Consider the following 12,006-nt stretch of genomic DNA (forward strand, 5'->3'; position numbering starts at 1 on the left):
AATCCTAAATCCCATTGTACATTTATCTGGGAGCTACCATGCTACGAAAATAGTAAATACTCTGCACACAGATGAACCCGCTCAGGTGAGTCTGAGCCTCAGACAGACTCTGCAGGGGGTAGACTCACGCACTGCTGGACTAAGCTGGCTGGTCTTGTCAGAGCACAGCCAGTTAATTTATTCTCAGCCATCAGCTTCACCATTCAGTGAATTTCCAATCTACTATTATTTGTTCAAATAAACTTACTTGAATTTACTTGACAGTCATTTTGTCCTTAGATTTCAAAGCAAATTGATGCGTAATAGAAACCCACACTAACTCTTTTGTGTTCATTTTGTGATTTGTTCCAAATAGCATAAATACTTTATGCTCAGAATACTTTCCTTTAAATGTTTCATTTCACATGCACTTTGCTGTCTAAAAAAAAATTTTTTTCTGATTGCAAAAATTATATTTGCTTAATGTAGAGAATTTGAAAATTATGCAAAAGTACAAAGTCTAAAATAAAATTACCCTTTATCTCATCATTAAAAAAAGAACTGTGAAAGTTTTATTATATTTTTAGTTTCTTTTCCTACACACACACACACACACACACACACACACACACACACACACACAGTGTTTTTTGAAAATTGTGTCCATATTGTGCTTTGTAACATAATATTTTTGATTAAGATTATATCATAAGAACTTTTCCTTGTCATTAAGTAGACTTCAAAAACACTATTTTTTTTCTTTCTTTTTTGGGGGGCCGTGCTGCGCAGCTTGTGGGATCTTAGTTCCCCGACTAGGGATCGAACCCAGGCCCTCGGCAGCAAAAGCGCAGAGTCCTAACCACTGGACCTCCAGGGAATTCCCCCAAAACACCATTTTTGATGGCTTATGTGACATTCCATCACATATAGGTATGTTTGCCTGTACCCAACTTATTTAAGCATTTGCTTTTTTAGATCATATTGTATTACAAATAACAGTAGAATGTATATCTCTGTGTGTGTGTGTGTGTGTGTGTGTGTGTTTAAGCTTATAATGATTTCTTTAGGATAAATTCTAAAGGGAACCTATTGGCACAAGTTCAAACTTTTTAAAAGATCTTAATCATACTGACAAATTATTTTCTGGAAAACTTATACTGATTTATGTCCCAACTGTGATATGTAAGAATAATTCTCTTCATCCTCGCCAGCACTAAATATTCTCTTCCTCTTAGTTTTGTTAATTTAATAATAATAAAGTATTTCATTGCTGTTTTAATTTACATTTATTTGTTTGATAGAGAGTGTAACCCCTAATCAGTTCATTATGTCTGAGACTTGTTGATTACATTCTTTGCCTAGATCTCTGTACTGGTTAAATATTTTTGTAATGATGCATAAATACTTTTTACACATTAAGAATATTAACTATCATATTTACAGCAAAGAATTTTTCTGATTGCTTTTTTGTATTCATAGGCATCTTTTAGTTGCATAATGAGGCCATATATCTTTTGAAAAGGCCTAAACTTCTCATCTGATAACAAAAATAAATGCAAAATAAAATAAATATAAATGACTTGATATACAGACATCCCATTTACAGAATCTGTCTCTTTCATGAAGCATGTAGAGGCTTAACTGTACAGGTACAGAACTAACTTCTAAACTACAGGCCATCTTTACGAAAGGCACGTAACTCAGCTAGATGTCCACAGTGGCCTTTTTTCAGAACTTTCCCTGTGCTTCCTTGTGGTTCCAGTTTCCTTCCTCTCCACGCCTTTCTGATGGCCTTTGATCCACATAAACTCCTTCCTCCCTCACCTTTCCCCTGCATTCAGGAAAACTTTCTGCTTCTCACCTGTTAAGTAACTTCTGACAGACAGGAAAGAGAGGACACTTGGTCAGGTTGACCGGGGTTCAAATCCTGGATTTGCTGCGTATCTGCTGTGTGACCTTTGGCCAGGTCTCCAAGCCTCAGTCTCCTTGCCTGTAAAGCAGGGTTACTTTGAGGGTTAGGATCAAGGTCAGGTTCAGCCTGGCACCCAGGAGCTCAGTAAGCAGCCCCTACTATGATTCTGGCTTCCTGAGCTACATGTCCATCTCTTTTCAAGATCAGGGAAAAGAGGTTTCCCTCTTTTCGTTTCTCATTCTACTTCCCTGGTTCCCCTGCCCCATACCTATTATTAATTAGCGGGTAACTCAACAGAAGAGTTACTGGTACGATTCTTCTACTATGTTATTAGAAGTGAAGTTTTCTTGTATTATTTAATAATGATACTTTTTTGCTATTTTTAAATAATGGAAAATGTGTGAACTGTGCCTCTCCTTACTGCCAGGTGCTCCATAACTGTAAATTGTAAAATAACATTTTAGTGAGTAATATTCCTTCTTCAGACCATACATCAAATATATGTCATCTTCATTGTTTAATCGACACTTTATTCCCCCTATTAAGATACAAGCAGAAATAAATTTCACTTCCTCCCCTGTAGATGCAATTTCATTTCAATCACACGTGTCAGTGGGAGCAATAAAGCATCAATTAAGCAATGAATTCCTGACAAATACATGGCATTTGATGCGTAATTGCCCCCCTCCAATCTCATTTTCCCCAAGGCCAAGGCTTCCTGGACCATTTATGTTCCAAGTTTCACCCTCTAAGATCCAGCAGGAGCTTCCCGCCCCTCTCCCCCCAGGATGGGCATCTTGGATACAGTTCACCCAGAGGCAGCTGGGCTGGTGGGGCTCTTGTAATCGCGAATTAATGGCCTTGTTATTCAAATCAGGAAACCAGGTCTCAGGGAGGCAATAGCCTTGCATGACCCCTTCAGGGTCTCCCCCTCACCTCTGGGAAACCGAGCTGAGCCTGGAACTCAGGTCAGCTCGCTTTCCACCATACTAATTCTTGACTGTAGAGGCAGGGTGATTCCCTATGCAGAGGGAAGGAAGAAAGGAAGGAAGGGACGGAGGGAGGAAGCAAGGAAGGAAGGAGGAAAGGAAGGAACTAGAGAAAGCCCGGGATGCCTGGTGTTGTATCTCAGAGAAGGGGGACTCCCTGGGAGATCCAGGGGTGGTGGGCACCTGGCTGAGAAGACTGTGCAGAGAGACACCCCTCTCTACGCCAAGTCCCCTGAGTCTGGGTGACATTCTGCAAACACATTTGAGGGTCCCCTAGGTGCCAGGCTCCATACAGGCCCTGGAGACTGGATGACCCAGGGGAGTTCCAGCTCTCAGGCATCCTGGGGACAGCCGTGGGCCCTTGCTCAGTGCCAAAAGATAAATAAACCCAGTGTGTTGAGAGCCTGGGGGTGTCAGGGAGGGAGGGACCGACACAATAACACACAGTGGACACTCAATAAACAGAGTTAAACGAATTTTTAAAATTTGAAGCAGTGATTGCTTCACCACCAGAAGAGCTCGCCGACTGCCTTGTCTGGAAAACTGCCGCGGTGAAACTGCTACCTGGCCCTTGGGCTGGGTGGGCGGGCGACAGGCTGGATGGCCACTGCTGATGATCCCAAGAATGTTAAATGTTTGGGGGCCTCTGCCATGTCCTGGAACCTGACGGTGGCTCCTTTTTCAGGAAAGGCCGTCACAAGCGGACTGCGGTGTCTGGTGCTGAGGGTGGGAGCGGGGTGAATGGGCCATGCCTGAAGTGTCATTTAAGGGGATGTTTAACTTCCACTCCCTGTTTCTGAAGAGCAATTTTCTGCAGAGACATGAAGAATAATAGGACAAACTTGGCTCATTTGGCTCAGATTGCTCCAATTTTCCCACAATCTCGGCCCCCCTGTATCACCTGCCCCTACCTGCCTGTTTGGGCCACTTAATGCTCTGCCTTCGGACCTAATAGAGGCTGTTTGTTTGGCCTGGGCCCAAAGGCTAGACTTGTTTTCAGGACAGAAGCTGGAAGAAAAACCAATCTGGACATCTAAATCACAGCCAGGACTCATTACATAAATGATATATTTACACAATTGATCCCTTTTCTACTGGGTAATTAATTTGGCATTGAAACTCTTAACGACTTAATTGTCATACGTTTAAACTGAAATGGTTGCTACAAATTTCCCAAGACAAAAAGCAGATTGAGGAGAGGGCCTTCTTTTGTCCTCCAAGTGGGGATGGCCTCCCTTGTTTCAGCGTTCCCACCAAAGCAGGGCAGCAGCTGATAGCCCCGCTAGGGCACACGTGGGAGGAACGTGTCTATCTGGATTAGGTCCTTTAAGGGATGGAGGGGCCTGGTGAGGAGTGAACTTAAATCCAGAGCCATAGATTGGGATCCTGCTTTCACGCACTGAGTAGGATGGTGCTGGTACTCCAGCCGGACCCCCAGATCCTGCACACACACAGCCCGCCTTGCGCCGCCCCTGCACTGCTTTGGGTGCTTCTGCTTCCAACTGCAAGCACGTGACTCTTTTTCAGAGGACTGCATTGAGGCTCCCGGAGCCACTTTACCCAAATGGCCAGATTTCTGGAAAAGCCTAGGAGTTTGTGTCCCCTGCATGGCGGCCTTGGCCAGATTGCCTGGAGGTGCAGGAACATGACAGGCTCAGCAAGCATCCTTGCCGCTGACAAGGACACTCTGAGGCATAACTGTCACTTGGGAGTTGCCCCCACTAGGGATCGGAACTTGGCCTGGCATTGCACCTGGCTAGGCTTCCTTCCCTTCCGCTTCTGCTTTCTCTTCCCAGGTCCCCTGGGAACACCGCTTTACTCAAGAAATCCTTACCTGAGGGTCCGCTTTGGGGGAACCCATCCAAGGATAACTGCTGTCTAGCTGAGTGACCTTGGCAAGCCTCTTGACTTCTCTGGCCCCAGAGCCATCACCTACAAAGTAGACAAAATAGTAGCAGCGATCCCAATTGTCGCCAGCTGCTGGCGTTTATGGAGTGAGTGTCTGGAAACTCCTGTGCAGGCACTTTCCACACACTGTCTCGTTTGATCCTCTCAGCAGCTCTAGGAGGAAGATACTCATATTATCCCCATTTTACAGATGGGGATATTAAAGCACAGAGCCGTTAAGCACTTTGTCCACATTCACATGGCTGGTAAGTGGCAGGGACAGGATTCAAACCCAGGCAATCTGGTGGCAGAGCACGCCACCTTCGCCCCTCCCTCATGCACTGGACAGCCCATCCAGCAGAGCTATGGTGCAGATGAAGGAGAAGGTTATGAAGCAGTGGGTGAAGCAGAGGGCCTGGGGTCATCTCAAGACAAAGGATGCTCGCCCTAGCATTTTGTGTCACCTTAGTCCCCAGGGAAGAGAGGGGAGATCGTCCAGGTCATGGGCGCTGCCACATTGCTCCTACCTCTGTGCAGACCTCACGGTCTTGCAGGGAGATGCAGCGGGACGCCTGCTCCAGCCAAATCCTGCAGCTTCTCCCACCTCAAGAGGCTCCTGCGTGGCTGGTGAACACCCCTCGCCAACACACACATAGCTTCCTGGAGTAGTCATGCTGGCCTGCTCCCTTTGTAGATTAAAAACACCTGTGCATTAAGGGCATAGCGGCTACATCTTAATGCCACAACCAAGATTTGCTGAGAGAGAAAACAGTCATGAGGTATCTGTACAACCTCAGGCCTCTCAGCTGGGTTAACAGAGAAGGCGATGGTGGGGATTTGATGGGCCAGGGAGCTCTTTGCTGGTTCCATCTGCGCAGATTCTCCCTGAGCCTCCAAACCCAGGCTACCTATGAGGTATGACATCCCAAGCTTATAGCTTTATACTTCTAAGTATCCTCTATCAGCGACATGGTATAGTAAAAATTTAAGGGCGTGGGCTGAAAGCCAGGTAAAGCACATGAAACATAGCATCGTGACTGGCTCCTAGTCTTTCAATACACATGCTACAAATATTTTAGTGAGTTCTTTTTTGAATGCACTTCAGAAAGAATCAGTCAAACTCTTTCCAAATTGACAGATAAGTGAGAATGAGTTTTCAAGCTAGCCTAAGCAGAGAAGGGAAATTTAGTATAAGGATACACAGAGCCCAAGACAGAAATGCAGCCAGGCCTCAGGAGGTGAGTGTGACTAGGGATAAGAAAGTCACCAGGGGTCAGGCCATCTCCTCTCTACTGGGCTTCTCTTTCTCCAGACCTACTTCCTCCACTTCATCGTGCATGTGGCTAGTAAAACATGTCCAAACACTTCCAATCAGTGGGCATTGTCATGTGCTACAAACATGGCTCCTGGGAATGGAGGATGGGGAGGGAGAGGGAGAGGGAAGGACAATTCCCAGCAAGTAGGTATCTCAATAAATTGAGGTCCATTTCCTGCTCGGAGTGAGAGCATAAGGCTGTGGGCATAAGGGAAGGCAGCAGTGGCTTATGAAAAGAAGGCTCTACAGTCGTCCCTCAGTATCCATGGGGGATTGGTTCCAGGACCCCCCTCGGATACCAAAATTTAAGGATGCTCAAGTCCTTTATATAAAATGGCATAGTATTTGCATATAACTTATGCACATTCTCTGTATACTTTAAATCATCTCTAGATTACTTATAACACATAGTACAATGTAAATGCTATATAAATAGCCGTAAATACAACGTAAATGTTATGTAAATAGTTACAGGAGAACGGCAACTTCAAACTTTGCTTTTTGGAACTTTCTGGAAATTTTTTTTCTGAATATTTTCTATCCAAGATTGGTTGAGCTGCAGAAACCCACAGATGCAGAGGGCTGACTGTACTCAGAGGTCGTATCTCAGAGTCTCACCCCTTCTGGCTTTGGGTCCTTGGGCAGGTTGGTCAACCTCTGCTTTCTCAAGTGTGGTGTTGCAGAAATGTAAGAAGATTCATTCAACACATGCCTAGTACAGCACCTGCCGTAGAGTAGGCACCCAGGACATTTTAATGAAAGGATGACGAGAAAAATGTCAGTCTTTCAATAAAGGCTTGCCCTGATCACTAGGCTTAATCTCTAGGTTTGGTAATCTGGGAATTAAACCTACAGTTGAAGTGTATAGTCACCCACTTCAAGCTGAGTGTCGAGCAGGACTTGGCTTCGCATCAGGGGTTGGGCCCAGGTCTGTTTAGTCTGGGCCCCAAGATGAAAGGACAGCAGTTACCCCAGGGGAATTCTCTCCATCTCTATGGTATAAAAGGGCTAGGTCCACTGTACGAGCGCATTTCAAGCCTCTACTTGCAATATGCCTGCTACCATCCCACTGGCCTAGGCAAATCAGATAGCCAAGCCTGACAAGGGACGGCCAAGTACAATCATCAGCCTAAGGCCAAAAGCAAGTCTGGGGACAAGCTCCATATCAGTGGGGTAGGAAGTGAAATCTGCGCATGGATGGCTGACTTATTTTGAACAGCAATTTAATCTGTTACATCCTCAAACCAGGTTTTCCTCTTATGTTCTCCCAATTATTGTATTTCCTCGATCTAAGGTATGTATGCTTTTATATTTAACTTCTCTGAAATTGGGATATGAATGACAATTAGTTTGTACGTTTAATGTAGTGATTTCTTACTTTTTTTTTTTTTGCCTAAAAACTGTTATTAAATTGATGGTGCATTTCAAGATTGATACTGTCTTAGAATGGTGGAAATTCAGCAATATATGATCATCTGCCAGGATATTGGAATCTCAAGCATGTTCAACTCTTCTCTCTCCCTGACTCCTGCGTCGAATTAGTTACCAGGTCCTGTGGCTCTGCCTTCTCAGTGAATCTCAAATCCAGCCCCTCTCTTCCATTCTCATGGCCATTTTCCTGGTTCAGACCTCATAACCTCTCCCCTAAACTGTAGCCATAACCTCCTGCCTGGTCTCCCAGGCACCAGACTCTCCCTGCTCCCATCCTGCCTCACTCAGATGGCAGATTTATCTTCATGAACTGCAGCTCTGATCCTACAGTGCTTTTGCTCCAAAACCTTCTCTGGCTTCCCACTGCCACAAGAATATCCCAACTCCCTAGCCTGACATTAGGAGTCTCATGACTTGGACCCAACCCACCTTTACAGCTAACTCTCACTCCCACTGCCCCCCTCCTCACACACAAACTATGCTCCATGCACAGCAAATGCGTCAGCCCCATCCTGCACGTGCAAGTCTCTGGGTCTTCGCACATGCTGTTCCCTCTACCTGGAATGCCTTCTCCTCCCCTCCCATCTGTGCTTGTTGAAATCATCTCCATCTTAAAGACCTGGATTCAATGTCACCTGCCTCTCCTCCCCCAACCATGAGACTTTCCAAGACAGCTGCTCCCCTTCCCCCCCATGCCCTCTCTTCAGAATTCACCTCCACTTTCTCAGATCTCACCTGGTGCTTTCTATCTCTGTGCTAGCACTCATCCTGTTCCAACTTGACTTTAAGCTATTTGTGGCCTTTGTCTGACTCCTGCCCTAGCCAGTAAAGTTCCCAAGGAGAGAGACCACATCTCAATCAAGCTTGTGCCCCTTTATGGGGGGTTTGACACATGGTAGTTGCTCCATACATGTTTGCCAAATTGAATTCAGCTGTTCAGCATTTTAGTCACCCCATGTTGCAGAAAAACAGCATACACACAGGGAGTGTCAGCGTGCAAACCACACAGATCACAGGGTCCTGCATACTTCAGGTAATCAGTTTATCTGATCAATCATTATAGCCCTTTCAGAGTTTTAGAAAATGCTTACATCTTTCAGAGAGAAATCTTCAGAGATATCGTTGCTTTTGGACCGCCTATTTAGGAAGAAAACTGGGGCACTCATGTCCTGGGATGACTTCCTTCTGGCTGGCGTTCCTGAGAGAACCAGCCTCATGGAAGGTCATTTATGAACTGCAAGTGTGAGAATGCGCCCCTCTTTCAATTCTATCTAATCTATAGGAGTTTTTCAGGGAGGTGAGAAAAGGGCACGACAAAATCACAGCACTTTTGAGCTAGATCTGTCTAGCGCAACCCTTCACTTTATGGATGAGGAAACAAGGACAATTGAGCTCTAGAGAGGTGACATGACTCAGACAAGCCACAAAGGTGCCAGTGACAGCCAGGATTGACTCAAATCCAGGCTTCAAGCACTTTTCCTGGGTTATGGAGTGAATGTTTGTGTCCCCCCTCCACTCAAACTTCATATGTCAAAGCCCTAACCCCAGATGTGATGGAACTAGGAAGTGGGGCCCTTGGGAGGTGAGTAGGTCATGATGGTGGAGCCCTCCTGAATGGAAGTAGTGCCCTTATAAGAGACACAGATAGTTTCTCCTTCTGCCAAGTGAGGATAGAGTGAGAAGGTGGCCATCATAAAGCAGGAAGAGGGTCTTGCTAGAACCCTGATCTCAGACTTCCAGCCTCCGGAAATGTGAGCTATTAAGGCAGCAGACTATGGTATTTTTGTTAGGATAGCCTGAACTAAGACACCCTGTCACCTCCCTCCTGCCCTCTGTCCGCCCCGTAACCTCTGATCAGCTACCACTTACTGAGCGTGGACTAGGCAGATATACCATGCTGAGCACTCCTCACACAGGACCTCATCTCGGCCTCACAACTGCCCTGAGAAGTGGGCAGGATCATCACTGTGGTTCAGATGAGGAGACCAAGACTTAGGGGTAAATACTTGCCAGAATTCACACAGCCCACGAGCAGCCAATTTGGGATCTAAAGCAAGGTCTGTCTGATTCTAAACCTATTATTCTATGCTTCAACTGAATTCCCATTCCCTCTCAAGCCCATTATAACCTACAACAAGAGGAGAGAGTTTTCTTTCATGACCTCTCAGAAGAAATCTGAGCCCTGTGTAAAGACCTCAACTCAATCTAGCCCGACTCAGCATTTGAGGGCCTCGTACTAATTTCTAATAAATGGATTTGAGCCGAGTTTTCAGGGAAGGTAAAGACTTGGCAGACTGGATGAGGAAGAGGAAGGCAAGTTGCTCAATTTTTTTGAGACTTCATATTTTTGTTTATTTTCTGAAAAGGAATAATAAATATTCCTTTTTTTTAAAAAAAGATTTTTCTGATGTGGACCATTTTTAAAGTCTTTATTGAATTTGTTACAATATTGCTTCTCTTTTATGCTTTGGTTTTTTTTGGCCGTGAGGCATGTGGGATCTTAGCTCCTCCACAAGAGATCAAACCCGTACCCCCTGCATTGGAAGGCGAAGTCGTAACTACTGGATCGCCAGGGAAGTCCCTAAATATTCCTGATCATAGCCTCATTAGGAAGGTGTGGGAGGGTAGGTGTGAAAGTGCTTTCCAAAGTGCAGCACATATTTAAGGCCTGGTTGGGATGACCTGGGCAGTTCTGGGTGCACAGGATCTCCTGTGGGACCCTCAGCTCTGACCCTATCCGGATCCTCACTTCCTTATTGCTATGGACTGAATTGTGTCCTCCTGACCCCACCAAATTCATATGTTGAAGCCCAATTCCCAAAGCAATCGTATTTCAAGATGGGGCTTTGGGGAGGTACTTAGGTCCTGAGAGTGGAGCCCGCAAGAAGGGATTAGTGCCCTTATAAGACGAGACATGAGACCTCTCTCTGCCACATGAGGATACATACAGCAAGGAGGCGACTGTCTGCAAACCAGGAAGAGGGCCCTCATCAGACACCAAATCTGCCAGTACCTTGATATTGGACTTTCCAGCTTTCTATCCCTCCCTTCTCTGACAAATCCTTCAACTTATTCAAGTGACCTTTCCAGAAATTAAATCTGATCAGATCCTCTTGCTTCCTGTTGAAAATCCTTCCACTGATTTCGATGGTAATGACTGTGCCACCTTCATGTGGCAGAAGAGAATTGATGGTTCAGGGAGAATGGGTCATTCCTCAGGCACTGAAACAAGGAGCACAGACTCAAAGAACATCGGAGCTCGAAGGGAGGCATCCAGGGCAACAACCCTATGTGGACCACGGGGATGGTCAAGGGGCTCAGCTCAGATGACTCCACTGAGGGCCGAGAGGGAAAAGCTCCCCCCTCTGGTGTGGAGAGAGAGTTGCTCACACACAGGAGACTGAGCCTGTGGTTCCTGTGTCCCTCGCTCCCTGCCTTCACCAGCAGAAACAGGAACTGAGTGGGAAGAGGTGAGGCAGCCCCAAGTGGGTCACTGGGCCAGCTCCATGGGGCTCACAAGACAAGAGGCTTTGGAAAGACTGTACCTGTACCTGGTTGCTGGGAGGTGGATTTTTAAATAACAACTTGATTGAGATACCATTTATGGATCACACAATCTACCCATTTAAACCATACACTTCAACGGGATTTAGTATAGTCACAGAATTGGGCAACCATCATCACAATCAATTTTAGGCCATTTTCATCATGCCCCAAAGAGACCTGGTACCCACTAGTGGTCACTCCCCATTCGCCCTCAATCCCCCAGCCCTAGGCAACCACTTTTTCACTTGTTGTCTCTATGAAGTTGCCTATTGTGGCAAAATTTCATATAAATGTAACCATACGATATGTGTTCCTTTTATGTCTGGCTTCTTTCACTTAGCATAATGCTTTCAAAGGTTCACCCATATTGTAGCATATATCACTATTTCGTTTCATTGTGGAGTAATATTCCATTGTATGGATATACCTCCATTTTCTCTATTCATTCCTGGGATGTGGATTTTTCAGGATAAGAATCCCTCTGGAACTTGACAAATCCAAAAATGATTGGATTTTCCTCTCAGGGTAGGGCTAGACATGCAGCCACTCTAAGGACATTGTATACCATTTAATATGATTGAGGACAGCATGGCTATGGCCCATCTCCGAGGGCTGTGCATTTTCTCAGGGTCACAGTCATTGGCCTAAGGGAAGGGTCTTTGGCGGAATTCCTGGCAGCACTGGAACCAGATGGGAGAGAACTTTCCAGGAAAGAGGGCCAGAGCACATGCAGCCTGGGGCAGTTTCCTCAGGACCACAACTGCAGGCTTTTGTCCCTTCTGCCTACAGGACCCGTAGGTCAGGAGAGCTGTCACCCTCAGGACCAATGCAAACCCTGGCTATGTTAATTGTGGGGAGCCTCCATGCCTGGGGGCTTTGTAGTCTTGGCTAGAAGCCTAAACAGTCCTTCCCATTCCACAGATAAGCAGGTGGACTAGCCCAGGAAG

Source organism: Balaenoptera borealis (assembly GCF_965194805.1).
Source record: "Balaenoptera borealis genome assembly, chromosome: 10".
Taxonomy (NCBI): Eukaryota; Metazoa; Chordata; class Mammalia; order Artiodactyla; family Balaenopteridae; genus Balaenoptera; species Balaenoptera borealis.